Source organism: Amia ocellicauda, chromosome 20 (genome assembly GCF_036373705.1).
Source record: "Amia ocellicauda isolate fAmiCal2 chromosome 20, fAmiCal2.hap1, whole genome shotgun sequence".
Taxonomy (NCBI): Eukaryota; Metazoa; Chordata; class Actinopteri; order Amiiformes; family Amiidae; genus Amia; species Amia ocellicauda.
The window spans coordinates 22,795,908-22,816,700 of NC_089869.1; the positions used below are offsets into that span (position 1 = coordinate 22,795,908).

Sequence of the window (20,793 nt, forward strand, 5' to 3'; positions counted from 1 at the left end):
AGCCCTGGAGCCGCCTGGCTGTATCAGGTGTCTAATCTGTCCTTTTAAATGCGGCAGAGTGTGTTTCTGCTCGGACTAACCAAGTAGACGCTGCTCAGGAGTCAGACCGGTCCTCTGGAATGAAGTACTTAATAAATAATCCCATTAGCACATGAAAGGCAACACCTGGGCACCGCGTTCAAGCAATCATACTCTTAAAGGCAAGTCGTTTGTTTTTAGGAGGAATGAGTTTGCTGACCGAATGAAATGCCAGCGTTTCTGTCTGGCACTGTAATTATTATAATTTAAATCTATACACATTTTTAAGCAATAAACACATGACAGGTCCCTATTCAACAGCAGCTCAATCAGCCAGTCTTCTCTGAGGGTAATGAGATGTGACCACATAGGTTTTTCAAGCTCCGCACTGTGCCTAAAGAGTCCGTTCTACTTTTTTAAAAGCAGAAAAATGACCAAAAGCTCCCTCCCGCTCGCTGCCTGCCCCCGGGCTGAGGCTGTGCACTAGTTAAGGTGAGCTGTTCTGCCGTCGCCTGCCAATGAAGGACTGGCCGTGCACAGCCGCGTCTCCTCGTCCCCCGGGAGCTTCTCACGAGCCACTGATGCAGAGCAGATAATTGTTAGTTTGGGTTTTGTTTCCACATTGTTACACTGAAAGCTGCGTGGATTTCTTAATTCCTAAAAATAAGTTAGTGTCGAAGCGGGGGGGGGGGCGAGCTGTATTCCTTCTGGACTGCGACGCGGCTCTCAGTGAGGCTGTGGTTGTGGTGGGGGGGGGCGGGGGGTAGTGGAAAAGACACTGAGAGTTTTTGCTTATGAGATGATATATTAGCGCTGTTTTAGCTGGTGGGGATGTGATGCAGGATCACTCAGATGCTCCGGTTGGATTCCTCTGCGTTTCTGCCAGCCTTGCTCTGGAAGGTGCACTGAGATTAATCACGCTTGGCCAAATACAGCTACTTCATTTTATTGATCAGTTTAGCCTTTTTAGCATTTTAGTTTTCTCTGTTTCTTGATAACTATTTATATCCTCGGCATGCATAGCCCCACCACAGACGAGAGTAGAGCTGCACACTTTTTCAGATGATTAGATATTTGATTTGACCCTTTTCTGTGCAAAAGAAAAATCTGCATTTGATTTGCACATTTGCATGTCGTACACAAGGCGCTGTTATCCCAGGTGATGGGGGAGACAGAGTGTGCAGCCTAATCCAGCTGAATAATAAACACCCTGCCTTTATGATCTATAGCCCTGACATCACTTTTTTAAAGCTCAATCGAACATTGCATGACTAAAACTTGTTCTAGTATTCATACGCACACCTGAGAGTGTGAGAGGCTGACCTTGTTTCTGCTGCATGCTTAGATTAGTATTTAATTAACCCTGATACCATTAAACAAAAATGCATCAAAGTGCATCGGCTAAATCCAATCACTGCAGCTAATATGCCACCGTGTCTATCAGACCCAAGTGTCTGTAATGCATCAGCTCGCGCCCCGATGTGCTAATCTATCAAAGCATTGCCCTCTAGAAAATCCAAGTGGAGAACGTTTCTGTAGCAGATGCTCGGCACGCGCCGCGGCAGGGCAGCGATACCGTCCAACCTTTCTGTCTGTCTGCCTGCCTGCCTGCCTGCGAGGGTCCTCAGGCGACTACGTCTCCCTCCACGCACAGACCACTCGTCCCCGGCACCGAAAATGGACTTACCTTTGAGAGTGAATCACAGATGGACAGGGAAAGGACAAGTGTGTACAAATCCTCTGCGATGCCAGTGCATGTCCACGCGTTTAGTTGATTCGGGAGCCCACACTGAAGACCAGCTCTGCCATGGTAATAGAGGCGGCGGTAGTTGAAGTAGTTGTTGCACATCGGCCGCCGGGTACCAGAGAAATGCTCCCAAGCCTCGTGAGATGCAGCCACCACTTCTGTCTAGGTGTCAGCAAGAGGGTTTAGGTAGCTCCAGCCTTCACCAGAGGCAGCCGGCGCGTTCGCGAGATCCCCTCCAGTTGCTGCACTAGTCCCTCTGTGTTTATCAGCGTGAGTGAGAGAGAGAGAGAGAGAGAGAGAGAGAGAGAGAGAGAGAGAAGAGAGACAGGGAGGGATGGATGGAGGGAGGGAGAGAGAGACTGTGTGTGTGTGTGTGTGTGTGTGTGTGTGAGAGAGAGAGAGAGAGAGAGAGAGAGAGCGAGCTGCCGGGGAAAGTCCGTTGCTTGCATCAGCTACAGCTGGCGAGCTCATGCATCAACAGTAAAGACCTCCTCATCTCGTCAGCTGAACCAATATCCCCGGTGACTTCATTGCCAGAGAGATGTTACATAAAGCCGGGATTCTGGAGCACTCGAGAGGAGAGGAGCTGCAACATAGTATCGCATCGGGCTTTTAATTGGACGCCGTTTGCCTACATTATTTTTCCTAGTGCGGAAAAGAGAGAGAAAGGAAGAGGGGAGGGGGGTGTAATCAATGATAAGTGACCGCGTGGATCGCTGCCTTTCCACAAGGGATGTTTCAGCTTAAGGCCAGCCCCCCCCCCCCACATGCACTCCCCATGCAGATGAATTGTAACGAGACTTGTTGAATCTGACGCTTGCTGGCAACCAGAAACCGGGATCATAAGTCCCGTCTCTTAGTGAGGATGTCCTAAAACCTCCACACTGTGTGTCTGTGTGTTTTATTTTAATATATTCCCTCACCCACGTCAGCCTGTCAGGGTCTACTGCACGCTATTAGTTTAACTAAAGCTGCGGTGTAGCTTTAATTGTTTTCTCCTGCCGAGGTGCGCAATGGTTCTGTGCCTAATTGAATGGCGTCTCCCGGGCCCGGCGGCAGTGCACGGGAGGCAGAGTTGAATTAACAGACGTGTGTTCTGGTATGTGTCGGAGATTTATGTATAAACACGTGAATTGACACCGCCTGGACGGACCTGTGCATCATGGGAAAACATGCCATATTTGAGAGCTTTTTACTGTGCTGGAAAGCGGTGTGGTTAAGTATTTGTGTTTTTTAATACAAGTAAGTACATGATATCAGTAAATCATGCTTGAGTAGATCTATTAAAAGCCATAGAGTGAGGTATGGGATCTCAAGGCAGGCTGTGTGTGTGTGTGTGTGTGTTTAATACACTAAGTGCTGAGTCCCGATTAAGTTGAGAAGTATAAGAGAGCCCATTCAATTGTAGACTGCTCCCTCTTATTAAAAGCATTTAATTAAAATGCATACTCTATTGTGGTATAAATCACGAGAGGCCAACTCTGTTCTGGTTAGAATGGCGAAGCCGGCTCTGGAAGACGTAATTCAATCAATGCCCTTCTTCTTATTTCAAAGGATACTTAGTTTCATCCGTGCATCTCTTTCTGCCCGTTTGTTGGCATATATATAATCTGCCTTCCAAGACTAGTTTGTGTGCTTATATGTGGGTGAGATAGCTGGTGTCTCTGCTGTCGGTGTAGCTCTCCAGTCGGGTGCGTCGGCTGCTCAGGTTACACACGGTGTGCGTTGTGAGGTACCGTACACCTCGGGATGTCTGTCTCTCTTTGCGTCTGTTTCCAGAGATGGGGCAATTGTGTGACACAGTTCGAGTGTCAAATATCCTTTACCTTGTTGACTTTAGTGGCTTCTAAATGCTTCTCCTTTAGTTTCTTGGCACCAAAGACTGATGCACAAGGAAGCATTGAACACCATCTCGTTCTCATTTATTCTGCATTTTTTGCATGACTTACTTAATTAGGTTAAAGGTAGGACATCTGGAACAAATAAAAATCTTGAGGATTTCACTTTTATATGCAAGCCATCGTAACTGAACCCCACTAGGATGTTCTGCCAGTTTGTGAAACTGGGCTCAGTGGCGATTGAAATATCTCCGAGACGCTTCTTGGCTCTGTGATTGTTGTGCGTGCTGAGCTCGGAAGACACGCATGTAAGCATGCCTTCTGCCCACGTCTGCGTTACAGACCGCATGGCCTGTTAACCCCTGCCACGCACTTGTTTGTGAGGCAGTCATGTTGTAAATTAACACGGACGTTTCCATACCGTGTTCATGCTCAGTAATTGTGTTTTCTCCCTTTGCTCTTTCATCGCTCTGCCTCTCTCCCTGTGATTCTGCGTGTGCTTGTGCAGCAGGTGAACGAGTGGCCCGGAGTTATTCTTAACGTGTCAAAGGGAGCGATCCTGCCTCATTAGCGGTCCCATGGCGTGGGCGTGTACGAGCCGCTGACAGCATCTTCACAAGATATTATTTAATGCTCTTCCAAAATTATTCCTGGGAGGCTGTCGCTGTGCAGGGAGGTGGGGCAGGAGGCTGGTGATTAGGTCTCACAGGTGATTGCTACACTTCCCCGACACGGACACGGACAGCAGGTCATCCTGGTCCGACTGTGTGTGTGGTGGGGGTTTATTAATCTACTTTTAAAGGGTCTTGGATGTCCGAGGTTTGATTGTGTAGACCTCTATGCTTGTGTTAATTAGACCAGATCTCCCCAGATGACATCCTATCAGAAACAAAATACATTTTCCTGTCTCTAAATCAGTAATCGAATGTGAGAACAGGTGATAACGATAAACGTGTGACTTAAAGGAGCTGTGTGAATGTATTTCACAGGACAAACCCATGCTTGATTACAAGGTTCGGTTCAATTGTCTAACGATCTTATTCTCACTGTAGTAACGACTAAAAAAGGGAGAATCTTATGTTTTTTTTACAGTTATTAAACATACCTGCTATCAGGTATGATTTATATTCCAGTCCTCTTGTTTTAATAGTGTGTTGGTACACCGAGAAAGTTTTAAGATGTCTGTGCCTTGAGGGTCTTATTCCCTGGGTGGGCTGCTGATGGGATTTACTATGCAGCACGTTCCTGCGACGTCCCCAGCTGGACGAGAGCCCGTCCTCACCTGACTTGCTCTCTCTGCCTCTCTCCGTGCGTCTTTAAACCCCAACGGGACGACATGCAGCGCCGGGGCAGTTGTTTCTCCCTCGGTGGGCTGGGAGTGGGCGTCTGTACACAGAACTGCAGGCTGGGCTCCCGTCACTGCTGAGACAGTGCTGCCCCCTGCCTCCGAGCTCCGGTACTGATCCAGCCCCCTGCTCAGAGCCAGGCCATGGATAGTTAACCACAGATGGTGGCTGTTACACAAATCAAATTTTTTTTTCTCGTCCTTGTTATTCTTCGACGGGGTTTCAGGTGGAATTAGGAGACTGCGGTCTGCGCTCGCTGTAGTTGTTGATTGTGTTTGAAAGCAGCATTGAGATATTAAACCGCCGATACACAAGGTGTGATGAGATGAACAGAGCCAAACAGACAACTGTAGGATAAGGATCGGGTAGGATGTGATCTATAGGGATGAGTTCAGACCCAACCGACCACTATCTGGCCGTGTTATTGGGACCATTATTGGAGTGACACCTCTTCACACTGACGTGTAAAACCCCAGCTGGAATTCAGACACTGCAGGTTGAATTCAGGCCAGAACGAGACATTTTCCCCGTTCAGAGGATAATATGGACCTGTATTAATAATCTGACTGAACGAACTGTAGGTATCCTCTGTGTATTGAAAGCACAGTTCAGGAGCTGCCTCCACAATCTTTTCACATCGTATTGACTTCCATACATGCTGTACGTATTTAAAATAGACCCGATTGTTCCCCTGGTGCAACAGGAGCCTTGGACATATTGAAGTGAGATATAGAAAGGTCCAGCATTGCCTCTCTCTTTGTGAGAGTTAGACTTCAGTCCAGGGCATCAGACCTCTGACTACAAATCACGTGCCGGAAAGAAATCGATCTCCCGAACCATTAGTCTCCGAGGGACTAAGCTGAGTCACGCGCCCCGTGCAAACCGGCTAAATTATGCTCGGCTTGCTTTAAGCTCTGGGCCACGGCGGGAATCCAAGGGCACGATGCTTATCTGAGGAGCTGAGCGCCCGTTCAAGGACACGAAGCCGCGTTATAGAACAATGAACGATGCCCCCGAGATCAAGGGCACGGATTGAAACCTCACGGCCTTTCGTTTCCATAAAGTCACGCATCATTCATTATTTAGACTAAACTACCAGAGACGACCACAGGAGAGTTGGCGGGCCTGGGTCAGGAATCTCTTATTTGGTCTTGTTTTATTTGTTGTTTTCAGGTCTTAGTGTTTGGTCTTATTTCAGACTGGTGTTTTTCGCGGTTTGCTCTCGCCTCATGTGTGGTTCGCTTTCCCTGTCTGACACACCGAGCAGCAACCATTCATCAGCATAGTCGACTGGGAGCGGCGCAGTCGTTAGCCAGTACGCTAAGAGAGAGTCTTTTCGTATTTCTGCATCTTCAATGACATTATATAGGTCACCGCTCCTCGGCTCTGGATACCACCCGAGATCTCCCTCCTTCCTTGCCAAATATTCAGTCGCTCCACATTTATTTCTTTAATGATAGCCCTTGACTTTTCATTTGAGTAGCCCAAGCTCTCACCCTGTATACAGGAGGAACAGATTGAATGATTTGCAGAAAGGAGTGTGAATCTTCCCCATGCTGCGTATAGATCGTAACAGTCATTAGCCTTGTGTGTTTTGAGTCGGGACTTTCTCTAATTCTCTCTTTGTTCGTGTAGTTATTTGTTCGTCTGACGTATTTTCCAAGGCACAAATTAGTACATGGTCATCTAATGTGCATTGATCTTTTGTTTGTTTTCTTTGATATTTTACCCAGCTTACAATTGTGAAATTATTTAAGCACTCTATGTTTAAAATAACGTCTGTTCATCACAACTAAATCTACCTGTGTCTTGAATTAGACCACCTGAACTGAAGGGGCTTCATAAATTAATTGACTTCATACGTCCAGCCGGTCCCAGGCTTCCTCATCCTCTGCTGACATGAATCAGTAGACTTGTGACCTCAAGAGATGGATGCTGGAGCTGTATACGGCGCGCCTTGTTGTGTCACCTCCGTTGGTCCTCACCAGACTCCTTAAACACTTCTTCGTCAGCAACACGCAAGCAGAGCAAACCCGAGGCCCTTTTGTAGTTACATCGTTGGCCGCTCTGCCATGAAAAACTCGGGGTCAAAGGGAGCTATCCGTGTGAATGATCCCAGAGAACGGCATGTTTTATGGGTCCTCTGGTTTATCTTGGGCTTTCATGAATGTGGGTTTTATTTGCATCCGTTTTTTAATTCCTGCTTGTTCTTCCTCACCTCTGGGGCGAGAAGACGATCACTCTGGATGGGATTTGGAAGTAAATGGTATGGCAGTGATCATGAAAAGATATGCGGCTATTTTTGTTTCTTTTGAGATTGTGTTTCCCTTGGGTGGAAAGATCTACATTGTCTATAACGGAGAGGGTTTTATCCATGCCTATCCCAGTAATAAAGGCCAGTGCTGTTAAAAAGAGGAATGAATTGCCAGTGAATATTTGCTCGGAGGAATTTTGTGCGTCACAAACGTGTTGCGTTCCCACTTGTGCACTTTGTCATCGCTTGAATTGTGCCTTCATACTTAAAAACGATAGAACTGCTTGCAACTCTGTGCAGATAAATCATATTTAAACCATTGTTTTTATATCTTTCGTTTTATTTTGTGTGTGTATATTATGAACCGAGCATTCTTCCCTCCCTGAACCCTGACTCCCTCCACTCCGTTCTTCCCCGCCAGTCGATGGCCTGCCATTTATTCCACTTTCTTTTTCATATACCGGTGCGCTCTGCTTATAACACACCCCGAGGGCCCGTGGACATCAGTACGTTGTAAACGAAGTGCGTTGTAACCATTACAGTAATGAAAATGCTGCAGACATAATTACTTCAAATATAATAAAACCAGGAGGCTTAACTGCCAAACAACAGGAGTTTATTACAGCCTACATGCTGTTATTTTCACAATTCATATTAGGAACAATGTTAGTGTAATGCCATCAACAACAGAGTGAAGGTATACAGGTATAAATCATACTATATAGGCTATATAATATGTGTATCATAATCTGTAAACTGAAAGCATAGGTGTTCAGATTCGTTTGTCGACTTGGCTCCTGTCTTGTACAAACTGCCAGACAACCTTGTCTCATTATTGTGTTGACTGTTGTCTTCATTCTCCATTCTGGTGATGCCTGCATGTTGTTTCGTTTACCCAATTTGAAATCTTTTATTCATTAAACATTTTGCTCAATTGCTGAGTGCTTTTTCTTGCTGTTGTCGTTCTTGTTACAGTAGGGCACAGAGCATCTTTGCTGACGATACTGGAATATAAAAACTGCCCGTCTTAAAGGGGATATATGATATAAATGTGGAGAGCACCTATGCTGACTTAGGGGCTAAACCAATACAACTCATTTAAGTCTCTCACTGAGCGAGATGCAGACTAAGGTGTTTTGAGATGAAAGGCAAGCAGTTTCACCTGTTGATACAAATGGAAGAAAACGCAAAAGCACAACGCATTTTCGCAGCTGGAAAACAAAGTCCGGCAACTGTTAAGGTCTTGTTGTTTTTGATGTCTCGGTTTTGTGTGTCGTTTATAAGATGAGAGCACCTGGTGTTCGGTGTGGCACAGATGCAGGGATTCTGGGAGTCATTCCTTCACTTTCTGTCCACATCTGCGGACCTCCAGCTCCATCCAGCTGTTGCATAATCTGCTGACACATTCGAGTTCGTCGCTTGAGTCACTGCTTCTGTTAATGCCTGCCAGGGTACGCGCTCTGAATGTTGGCACCAGAAACTGACATAACATGTAAAACTGTCTCAAAAATTAATGTCCAGATGTCACCCGTTATTAACAAGGCATGGGAACTTCAAATGCCTTTATCTGACATCTGTTATTAGACAGGGAAATGCAAGGGCTGCATAATTTACTACTTCAAATGTTTTCTTTTCCGTTCTTTGAAAGCGCCGGGTCTTTTAATCTGTACATTTTTCAATTTCATTTCATTTTCCTAACAAAGAACATATGCTCGAGATTAATTAATTCTGTAATGGAGAGGGGTACAAACAAACGAGGAAACAACAACAACAAAACAATTCGTACGGCTCATTTATCTTGGCGAGATGAAGGAATTTCACAGGGTCCGCGCGCGTGACCGGCGGTGCCTCACGTGTGATCAGAATCTTTAATTCGGAGGCTCTCGTTGTTCCGGAGGGTTTTGTCTACGGCGCCGCTGGCTTCATTATTTGTGTGAAAAGCGGAGGTGCGCGGTGTTGCTCCACACACTGTGTTTGTGTGCGTGTCGGTCTTCCCGCACAGCTGCTAAAGCCCAATTGCCAGTAGGTGTTTGCATTGTAATGATTTGTTTACTTGAAGGGTTCATTTTCCAAATAACCGCCGCACTGTTGTTGAGCAAATATCAATCCGTCACGTTGCACGCGGTTCAGATTTGGCTCGTGGCTTTTTTTCCCCATTTTCATTATTATTAATTTAACTTTTTTAAGTTGAACATTTATGCTGTGCAGTTTGCCATGACCCAGCCCTGTGGATATTTAACAGATTTTTCTAAATAAGTCTTTCTTTGGTGTCTTCCTCTTCCCACTGATTAATGCGCCCTTTGGTGGCCCTCATGGGTGTTATTTGGGGAGGAAACGGGTCCGAGTCTGGAGGGGCCTGTTATCTCTGCATTTGCCCCCCAGCGGTGGAAGCGACAACTGACTCTGAACTGAGCGCACCGCCCTGTCCGCAGAGTTGGGATCTCCCCAGTTCAGTGCCATATTGACTTAAATTATAATTAACTGAAGACAAGATTGCAATGCAATTGAATTATGGTTTCGGTCCCTAGTGGGCTGTGATGGAAAATATTAAAGCAAGAACAAGAGTAATGATGTTACTCTTTGTTTTTTTTAACTATTCACTTAAAATGATAATTCAATGTCAGTGTTTTAATCCGAACATGACGTATAGTCCAGTTTTTTTCAATTAAGTAACGGCATTTTCACACTCGGAGACCTTTACTCGACGCTCAGTGTAAAATCCGGGGGAATACAATATTTGACTCCGGTATTTGTGTCACATTGCTGTCACAGTTGAATCGCTGTTGTGTGTCGCAGGTGAAGATGGGATGAATTTATGAACGCTGACCTGCGGTGATGGCACTTAGGCAGATTAGTCACAGATAACTAATCTGCAGATCTTGCATTGAATTGTTAACATCGTTGAGTGCGTTTCGCCAGCCAGGGGGTGGGAGACTGTTTGGATGTCTCTTCAGACAACGGCATCACCTGCCCTGTCTTCTCTTCCACCTGCTCCCCTTCTCCTTCTCCACCCCGTGGGCAGGACGAGCCGGTCCTGGAATAAGTTGACGTGCTGTCGCTGTCGCCAGGGAGAGTCCGAACCCCGGTCGTCCCAATTAGAGTATTTTAATGAGACTTCTTGTTTATCGTGAGAGGCGTCTTTGAAAGCAGATCTCGGCTTTCACACTGTCATGCTTAGAAGGAAAATGAGGATTATCTCTCCCCTCGTGTTGTGAATGATAAATCCTCTTTGTTCTGTCTTTTGTAGTTTGCATGTAGATTTGGTTTAGTGTGCGTGTTAAATCTCACAATTGCCTATTGTCTCGGTGACATTTATAATCACTCCTGGAGTAATTGAGAGCGGTTTATGGACCTTTTAATGACGCTGAACTGAGTGAATCTGTTGATGGATTTGACACTTGTACCTGATATTTACATTTTTATGTTATTTTTGCAAGCGATTTTGGTGCAGTGAGAATGCACCTCTCATTAAACCTGCTGTCCAATTATATCAGTCTAGAGGGCATTGTGGTATTGCTTTGCAAAATAATTTCCAGGTATTCATTTAATAGGGACTCAAATAGATGATGAATTAAGTAAATCATGGGCATCTGCCGGCAGTTAGAGACGTCTCTGCAGTTGCTTCACGATTTACCTTTCCAGTTCATCCTAGAGGTGTTCTATGAGATTGAGGCCAGTAGAAGGCAACTAAATGTTTTCAGAGCTGTCATCCTTGAGTCACGGTCATCATCTCTGGTGTTACTGTGTTGGTAGATGTACCCTGATATACACTACTTCAGCACACAGTACAGGATGATCAAAACAGTGTGGCCGTTGCTTTTGATAATATAGAACACATGTCTTATAGCCAGGCCTGAACACAGCCTTGTGTAATGCGTTCATCCACATGCACTGTCTGTGCATCACATGGCAAAGGCACAGGAGTCAGGATCAATAACACGCCCCAGTATTCGAGCCTTGGCCGTTTCTGAGAAATGACGCCACTGAAGTGTTATTTCAGCAAAAGTACAGGCCCTTCAGTCAGCAATTATAATTGTATTTGTTGTACTCTGGGTAAAAGGACCCACGGTGGTATCTGTCAGCGTGCGAATCGGCTCAAGACACACAGGCGCCAGAGATATTTTAAACCTCTAAAGAACACAAGCCATGCAGTTACACCAACCATGGCAAACTACTGTTCATATTAAATGCTTCTTGAGGATTATTAAGCCTTAGAAATGCAGGTGTCCGTCCTCAATAAATATACAACCTGGGACTTTATCTAACTTATTCAAATCTCATTCTGCATTTCCTTCAGGGACGCCAAATACTGCATCTCAAAACTGTGGGCGTGTGTTTCTCCACATGTTGCTAGATGTGTGTGTGTGTGTTTGTGCGAGAGAGCGAGGGGATCCGCACAACTCCCACTGCTGGCATTTTGTCGAGGGATGACATGGCTGATTGAGACGAGCTTTACCATATGGACAGAGTTCCTCCTTTAAACTCAGTAATCAGTGTCTAGTTAGTCTTGGATGTAAATCAAAAATGGAAACATTTACTGTTGTAAAGTTACTGTACACATCAAATAACAGGAATTGGTGTGAACAGGAATGTATCAACCTTTTGAATGTGGAGCAGCTTTTTTCTTGCAGGTCATTGTGGACTAATGGTGATGAATTTATAGTAAATATATAATCCGTTGTCATTGTTCAATTCAATTTCAGTTTTTTTCTTTCTATACAACATATAATCAAAGTCAGTTCGCACAATGTACTCCTTGCTTTGGTGGCTTGTATTTCATGAACTCGCCCTTTTGTGGAACACAAAATCCATCAAGTCGACAGTGATGTAATGCAAGCTATTTTACATGCAGGTCACTTGCCCTTCTCTAATTTGATTTATTCAGTTGTATAAAATTATATTAACTCCTCATATATACACAATAGCCTGCAGCGAGCATGAGGGAAAAATCATATGACAATTTCCCCTTGCTTTCTTTGCCTCTGTGTAGGGTCATCGTGTTTAGCCGAGTCGGTGAGCGCAGTTGCATTGAAGTCTGTGTCCTGTGTGAAGGGATTACCAGGGCAGGATCACAGCGCCCCCTCTGTCAGGGAGGACTTACTGACTTTGCAGATTAATTGTGTACAAGACCATGTGACTGTGCTATCAAAAATGTCCACTATAATTACACTATGGGAGGAATAGAACTAGATGAAGTATCGCATGAGAAAGACCTAGGAGTCTATGTGGACTCCTCACTTTCTCCAGCCAAACAATGTGGGGAAGCAATAAAAAAGGCAAACACAATGCTAGGGTATATTGTCAATAGTGTAGAATTGAGAACAAGGGCAGTGATGTTCAGACTGTACAATGCACTAGTTAGAGCTCATCTGGATACTGTGGACAGTTCTGGGCTCCACACTTCCAGAAAGATATCGCTGCTCTAGAGGCAGTTCAGAGGAGAGCAACCAGACTTATTCCAGGTCTGAAGGGAATGTCCTACTGAGAGACTGAGGACCTGAACCTTTTCACCCTGGAACAGAGGAGACTACGTGGGGACTTGATCCAAGTCTTCAAAATCATGAAAGGCATCGACCACATCAAACCAGAGGAGCTTTTCCAGATCAGCAGGGACACACGCACCCGGGGACACAAATGGAAATTGGGCTTCAAGGCATTCGAGACAGAAAACAGGAGACACTTCTTCACACAGAGAGGCGTCACAATCTGAACAAACTCCCCAGCGATGTGGCTGGAGAGACAATGTGGGAACATTCAAAAACAGACTGGATAGGATCCTTGATCACTTAGTTATTAATGGACACCAAACAAGGGCGATGGGGCGAATGGCCTCCTCTCGACTGGACGCTGTCTTTTATGTTTCTTACATTCCCCTCATGCTGAAACCTGATGCAGCCCCCTCCCTCATGTCAGTCTGTCAGACTTCTGCCCTGGTGTTTTACTGCATTCATCCCTCGTTTGATCAGGGACTCAATGGTTTCCTCTGATAGTGTTTTAAACCTGAGGTCCCAACATGTACACTGCAATTATAGATAATCACTTCCAATCAATCTGCACTGCCTTCACTGTAAACCCTTATTACACAGACCATGTTTTAGGTAAAAACAGTGTCCTTTTATTATTAAACTCTGGCTTATAAATGCACATCCATCCAGGCTAATATGTTGGATTTTTTTTTGTACTAAGTTAGTTCTTCTTTACCCTGTTTTTTCTGTATTCCTCTTACCAGACTGTATAGAAACCCCTAATCACATTGGTTATGTGTTATTCAGTCTAATCTTGTTCAAGTCGCTCCTTGAGTTTGTACCGACATACAATTATTGGGCAATCGGGGCGTTTAAACAAGCCGGCTCTGTATGTTTTCTATAACGTCAAGCTGTGTGTTTGAGCCGTCAATGCATCTGAGAGCTGGAAGGTTTTGCAGAAGCACGTGGCCCCACAAAATGAGAGGTGCATTAATCTCAATACAGGCAAGACAAAAGTGTTTCCATGGCATGCAAATGGACTTGTTTTTCCCTGTAAAAATGTGTGGGTTTAGATTTTATTTTATTTTAAAGTGCGATGCATTTGGTACCAGTAATTCCTTCTGGTTTGAACTGCTGAAACTTTCCTAGCATTTATTGTTGGGCTTCTGAGGAAACTGTAATCTTTGACCCCTCCAGGAAGTCCTGCTTTGCGTGGGCTTTTGAGGTGGACTTCAACATTAGGAATACATCCTCCTGTCCATCACAGTCTACACGCAGTCGCTATTTGAATGTAAATATGCTTGAACATTCATTCCAGCATTTAAAAACAGGAAACAAAAAATGTATGGCTTGTGACGATTTACTTTTAAACTCTGAATATCCAGGAGAAAGAGTTTGTCTGTTTCTGAGCACCGACTTAATCCATATTTCCTTTATTTGAATGTATTAAAAAGACTCATGATTATGTGATGATACTAGAATCGAAGGGAGTGCAATGGGCTCCAAACAAATTAATCGTGATTTATGTATATGTGGGTGTGTGTTTGTGGTAATAACAATCAATCCGCATGTTTTATACATTTAATTGAAAATCCAAATTCAGAAGAAAGGTTTTGCATTATTCAGTTGATAAAGGACATCTGGGGTAACATTACAATCATGCTGAGACTTTGGATTTGGACTTTTGGATTTGGATTTTGCGAATCACAGGCGGATCTTGTGCTGCGTCATCTTGGCCCATCGCAGCGCCCGGTTTCGCGGTATCCCAGAGAAAAAAACACACTCTCACTCTCACACACGCGCACACACACACACTCTCTCTCTCTTGCACACACACGCACACGCACACACTCTCTCACACACACTCTCACACACGCACGCGCACACACACACACTCTCTCTCTCGCACACACACACACACACACACACACACACTCTCTCTCTCTCTCGCACACACACGCACACACTGCATTTTAACATTTTATTCGGTCCTTCTCAGCTTCTCAAACTCGTATCCATGGAAACTTGCCGCACGCCACACGGCATGACTAAATCGATCGAACTGTTCAGGACATTCGTCTCCCTCTGCTTTTCTCGTAGAGCTGCGGAAACACGACGACAACATGTGAAATGTGGGTCGGGACGCGTTCAGAGAGTTCAGTGCAGAGTAATCCCATTAATATCCGTAGCTCTGGGCGATGTGTTTTCAGGGTAGGGGACGGAGACTCTGTGTGTTGTAGGGAGATGAGCGTGGCTTAGGGGAAGCCCTCCTGTAGTACTTAAAAGCCTGGCTAGGGTTATCTGGGAGAAAAAAATCCCGATGCACAAAGTAACATGTACTTCATCTCTCTTTTATTATTATTCTTACTCGATTTCTTAGCAGATACCCTTATCCAATTGTTGCAATATATCACATTCTTTTTTACATTTCTACCTGTTTATACAGCTGGGCATTTACTGGTAAAGTACCTTGCTCAAGGATGCAATAACTGTGGCTCCACCTAGGACTGAACCCACGACCCTCCGCTCCATAGTCCGGAGCCTTTGTCTTTGACCCTCAGATTGTGATGCCAGGTGTAGTGATGCCACTGAGCCTCGATGGGGACAGCTTGGTGCCCATTTTAGGCATGTGTGCCAGTCTACATCTTCTGAAAGTACTATAAGAACATGAGAGTGTCCAATCGAGAGGAGCCCATTCGCCCCATCGTGCTCGTTTGGTGTCCATTAATAACTAAGTGATCAAGGATCCTATCCAGTCTGTTTTTGAATGTTCCCAAATTGTCTCTTCAGCCACATCGCTGCGGAGTTTGTTCAGATTGTGACGCCTCTCTGTGTGAAGAAGTGTCTCCTGTTTTCTGTCTTGAATGCCTTGAAGCCCAATTTCCATTTGTGTCCCCGGGTGCGAGTGTCCCTGCTGATCTGGAAAAGCTCCTCTGGTTTGATGTGGTCGATGCCTTTCATGATTTTGAAGACTTGGATCAAGTCCCCACATAGTCTCCTCTGTTCCAGGGTGAAAAGGTTCAGGTCCTCAGTCTCTCAGTAGGACATTCCCTTCAGACCTGGAATAAGTCTGGTTGCTCTCCTCTGAACTGCCTCTAGAGCAGAGATTTCTATGTCGTTCCTCTTCCTCGCTTGTGTCCATCACTGAGGTGTCCCTCTGACTGATTCCCTCGACTCTGCTCTTGCTGTCAGGCGTCCAGCCCGTCTTCCATCGTACAGGTTTTATATTGACAGGCAGGCCGAAGGGGTTTAGCGGGAATCCCTGCCGTTGATTCTGTTGACAGTTGCTAGAGCAGCACTCCAGTCTGAGTAACCGCAACCTGGGGGAAGCAGCGGTCAGTGATTACTGTGGTTAAGGTTTACACAGCGATAGAGAACAGATTGCATTCACAGGGACAAAATAGTGTGTGTTTGCCTTTTCTCTTCAGTTTTTTTTTTGATTGTTTTTAATCTGAGCTGTCAGATCTTTTGTAGCGCTGGTTACCAGGCAGGGGAAATCTTAAAGCGACAGAGAGAACAGGCTAAATCATGTAAAAGTGTGTTTATATACATGTATGTGCATATATTCTGTTATTTGTTCAGCCTTAGAACACCCCATATGTCACATGGACTTTAACCAGCTTATTAAGTAGAGATCTTGATTTAGAAAATGGATCTACACATAAGACAGCAGCCTGTATCTCCAACATTTAATTTAGCCTAATGGGTTTTTCCTCCAGTCAGAAGCTTGATTTGTAAAACAGTAATTACTTTTGTTTGTAAGATTAAGGATCGTTCGACTCTATTCTTAATATTTTGAATGAGTAAAATTAATTTAAAGATTTTACGAGCAACAGGTTATAATGACTATATGTGGAGGGAGGTTAGGGGGGCAGGACATCTTAATAGGGTCATTAGAAAAAGGGAAGACGTTTATTTACTGCAGATCGATGCAGTCACCCAAAACAGGAAGAGGGAATTTCCCAAACGGGGGAAATAATTTAGCTCCGGCGAATATCTCGGAACGTTATCTTTAAATGATGCTGCATCCACTGACTGTTTAATCTCTATCTTTTTTTTTTTTTAACTGATAGAAGTGAAGCGTTAGGTATGCACGATGAGCCCTCGACGGCGCTTAATTACTCTGCAACTGAAACAGGAGACCGCTGCCGTTTTCGCGGCGTCTGTGGGGAACGTCCCGCGGTGGATGGAGCCAGGCTGGTTTCTTTGGCAGCGGGAAGAAGCAGGGGGGACTGGCAAGGAAGGGAAGAGTTTAATTAGACGAAAGGGAACCTGTTTATTTATTTATTGGCTTGTGTGTTTGTTTTCTCATTGTATTAGACCACAATGTTGCAATTACTCCCAGAACGCGGGGTTATTGCCGCCGTTTGTCACCCCACGTCAAGCGTGCTATTTCTATGATGGAAACGGCTCTCTTATGTCACCGATATGGATTTTGGCCTCCATGGCGTCCCGGTGCTGGCCGAGGAAACAATCAGAAGCCGTAATTCAAATCAGGCTCGCTAATTGGAATAATTTGCATGGCTGTATTCGACACAGGCACGAGGCACCGTCTCGCTGAACTCTGCAATCTGACGTCTGTCTGATTTGATTTGGTTGAAAGGAATCTTGTTTATGCATTTGTGTTTGGCAAGATAGATACTGTTTTTTTCCTCCTTCTTCTCCCTCCAATCTCGTTTGGCAAAGCGTCAATAAATCAAGGAGCCAATCGAGTCCTTCATTAAGTTAAAAAGCAATATCTACGGTATTCTGTAGTAAGAAATGCAATTCCTGCAGTGCTTGAGGGTATGAAATAAATGTCGTAGCTGGGTAGAAAAAATCTGAATAGATTTTTAATGTTAATAGTCAGAAATGCCTGAAACAGGTACCGCTGGAGAACGTGCCTCCCTTGTGTTCATTTTTTTCCTCCCAGATTCCTCATTTTTATTTAGCTTTCATACCCTTTCACCATGGATGTCAGTCTCTCCATTACATTATCCATTCAAACATGAAATACAAATGATTTGGCATGAGAAGTAACATGTCTGCTAACATACAGTACATGACCCGGAGCTAGAGAGAGATTTGTGTGACAGTTTCACTTAATGACATGCAGTTTGGTGTCAAGAAGGACACATCAGATTTTTGTGCACAGTTTCTGTATATATAGGTAGGTATGTATGTATATAAATATGGTCATTTTCTTAGTAATGTATTAATCTATGGGATCCATACTTTCTGTAATACTGTCCATCTCCAATCTCTTCCCATTGCCGTTTTAAAATCTTTATTCTTTTGTGTGTTTGTTGTGTGACATTTAAGAGAGGAATGCAATAACTGAATGAGTGACATATAGGCTCTATAATCACGCACGCACACACACTACACATATATACATACACACTTAATTTAAATAATACTATACAAGTACAGAGGTAAGTTCAACTTTAATAGAAGAAGATTGGCTTTATGAAAAACTGTTTTTAGCGCCTACATTTCGTCCTAGCTTCTAATATCTTCCAGGATTCCTTCTGCTGTTATTTTTTGTATTTGTAAGGTTTTCATTAATTAAGCATTTGGAGCACTAGATCTTAGTAACTATGAAGAGAAGTGTGGGAGTGTACATATGGCTTCAGAGAGATCTGGATACACTATTGTCTGTGCAGTGTTTGAAGAAGCGTTTCTCCTCAAATATATTTCACGCTGTTAATGTACAAACCGCGATAGGTCAGTGTAATTTACTGCCTTTAACTAGATGAGGGAGGAAGTATGTAAGTCCTGTGTTTGGACTTGCATGGTGTTCATTATTCTGCCAAGTTTTTAATTGTATTTCAAATGCCTTCAATTGATTGAAACATTCACACTGGAAGAAAGTTGACTGTTATTTTCAGATGAATATCAAGCTTTGCAAATTAAAGAGTCTCTGTGTCTCTGTCTCTCTCTCTGCACATCTCTGTGTGTCTGTGTCTGGTTTGCTTTAAAAAATATTGGGTCCCAGTTCAAGTACAGAAGATTTGAGGTATTAAAACAGAATATGGAATGATAACACGGCTCTGAAAAGCTCATGGAAATCTTGTGTTTGCGATGTACAGTGTTAATTAATTCAATTGAATGGAATAAATTGAACTATTTTGTTATGTATACTGAATTACGTTGCTTTAAACAATACTTTCAGAATGAAAATGTGAGGATTGGGAGCTGCTTAATTTAGCCTTTTTCAATTAATCGCTCCCTTCATTGGTAGTTTGCTCAACTTTGCTCCAGTGCTTTCTTTTGTCAAGGTATCACTGTGTGAATATCTTATTACTTCATTTACTGCATGAAAAGATCTGATTTTTGAAAGAAGTTGCACTTATTTCCCCCCCCCCATCAATTAATTTTCTCCTTAATCTATATTTCCAGATAATTGGTGTTTGGAAGGACAATCATGCCCTGCTTATTGTTAATATTGCCGTTTGAACAATTTAATAGTACATTATAAGAATGTGCTCAGGCTTTATTTTATTTCCCTCTCTTTTGCAAGCGTAGGGAGAGTGTTCAACTAGCATGTGGAAATATCGTTGCTGACTTTTGGGGGGATGAATTAACATAATTAAAAATCCTCTTAGTTAATCCTGATAGTGTGTTTATTAGCCAGGTTTTTTTGTTTGTTTAAATTAAGGTTAATAGCACATTTCCGGTTTACTTTACAGCAATACATGTTGAGTTTTATTTTAATTCTTAAGATTTAAAAGCCAGCCGTAATTAACAGAAATTCAGTGCGTGATCTTAATTTTTGTCATTTCTTTCACAAGATATGATCACATGAAAAGAAAACAAACCGTAAAGTAAGCTCTTTGAACTACACTTGTTGTCTTTTGGTTTTCGTCATCACAGCTGCCACTGGAACATTGTAAACAGTGTTGCCACACAAAAAATCGTTGAATTGTGTTCGTTGAGCCGCGTGTAACTTATTTCAGAGACCGATGGAGAGCTGCTGGGTTTGAACTCTGCTGCGTTGTGTTATCAGCTGTCCTGTTGTGCATCTTCTTCAGCGTGGATCTCGGCAGTCCTGAGCACGAAGTTATAATAAGGGTCCAAAATAGCGTAGGATGGATTGTTTGACATGGCAACGTGCATCCACTCGAGTGTACTTTGTATCAGAGACTTGGCCTCACTGTACCACCGATCTGCCAGGGTTGTGCGATTCAGAATTCATCCGCTACACACTTGGCTGTTGTTCCCTGTATGACGAGGGGTCCCCAACTCCAACAGGCTGAGATTCAGTCCCAAACTCGTAGGGGCGCTGGATCTTATGACTGTGTGCTACAAATTAGACATGCATATTATGCTTTTCTGTTATGACTAAGCCATTGAACCAGAACGTTTAATTATACAAGCAATTTTGTTAATTACAAAAGTTAATATACTCAGTTAACTCGGCTGGCATTTTAAGTGCTGCCGAGACCGGCGCTACCTCGGAGTGGGGATCCGCCGACGTGTTCGCCCATCTTAAAGCGACGGCTCTGGATTAGTGTGTCCCGTGATGGTCCTGCCACCTCCAGAGCACAGTGACGTTTGAATGACACGACGTTTACTCCTGTTTCTGATCTCCTTATTTGCAAGGCATCTGCAAAGTTACCTCGCGTCCCTGGGCTCCCAAATCAATCGAGATAAGCGAGCAGATTTTAGATGTTTCACATGACACAACCTGTGCTGGTCTTGGACTCCTGTCTTCAGGCACACGGACACATCTGGCAGCACAAGATGATGTATCCCTAGAGGAGATGTGTAACAGAAGTGGTGCCACCTGGTGCGCTCGAGCAGGAATGTACCAACATGGCGCCATGCCAATGTACACACGCATGCACGCACACACGCACAGACACGCACCGCTGTGTGAGAGAACACGCGCAGAAAAACATGCCACGCACCTGATCACACAGGCACACGAAACGGTCAAGTGAGGACGTGGGTCTCGGATCTGAACGCCCAAATGATCCAGCTGCTTCCAGTCGCCCGTGAAGAATATTATGATGATATGATTCTCTCCTCAATCTATAGTGTGTTATTTAGGAAGAGTACAAATGCATCCGATGTCTGTAGGTTAAACAGCCTCCCTTTCTGTAATTACTGAACTGATAACAGTACAGTTTCATTTTAATTT

General features: G+C 44.1%; 2 protein-coding genes across 6 annotated transcripts in view; one reads left to right on the forward strand and one right to left on the reverse strand.

The window, feature by feature from the left end:
• Positions 1–1,997, reverse strand: part of insyn2a (inhibitory synaptic factor 2A) — a 41,251-nt gene extending 39,254 nt beyond the window's left edge. The window contains exon 1 of the mRNA XM_066693589.1: positions 1,706–1,997. The gene's annotated coding sequence lies outside the window, so the exon portion shown is untranslated. The remainder of the gene's footprint in view (positions 1–1,705) is intronic.
• The window catches only part of dock1 (dedicator of cytokinesis 1), a 238,902-nt gene that overhangs the window by 123,187 nt on the left and 94,922 nt on the right, over positions 1–20,793 (forward strand). The window lies entirely within an intron of this gene.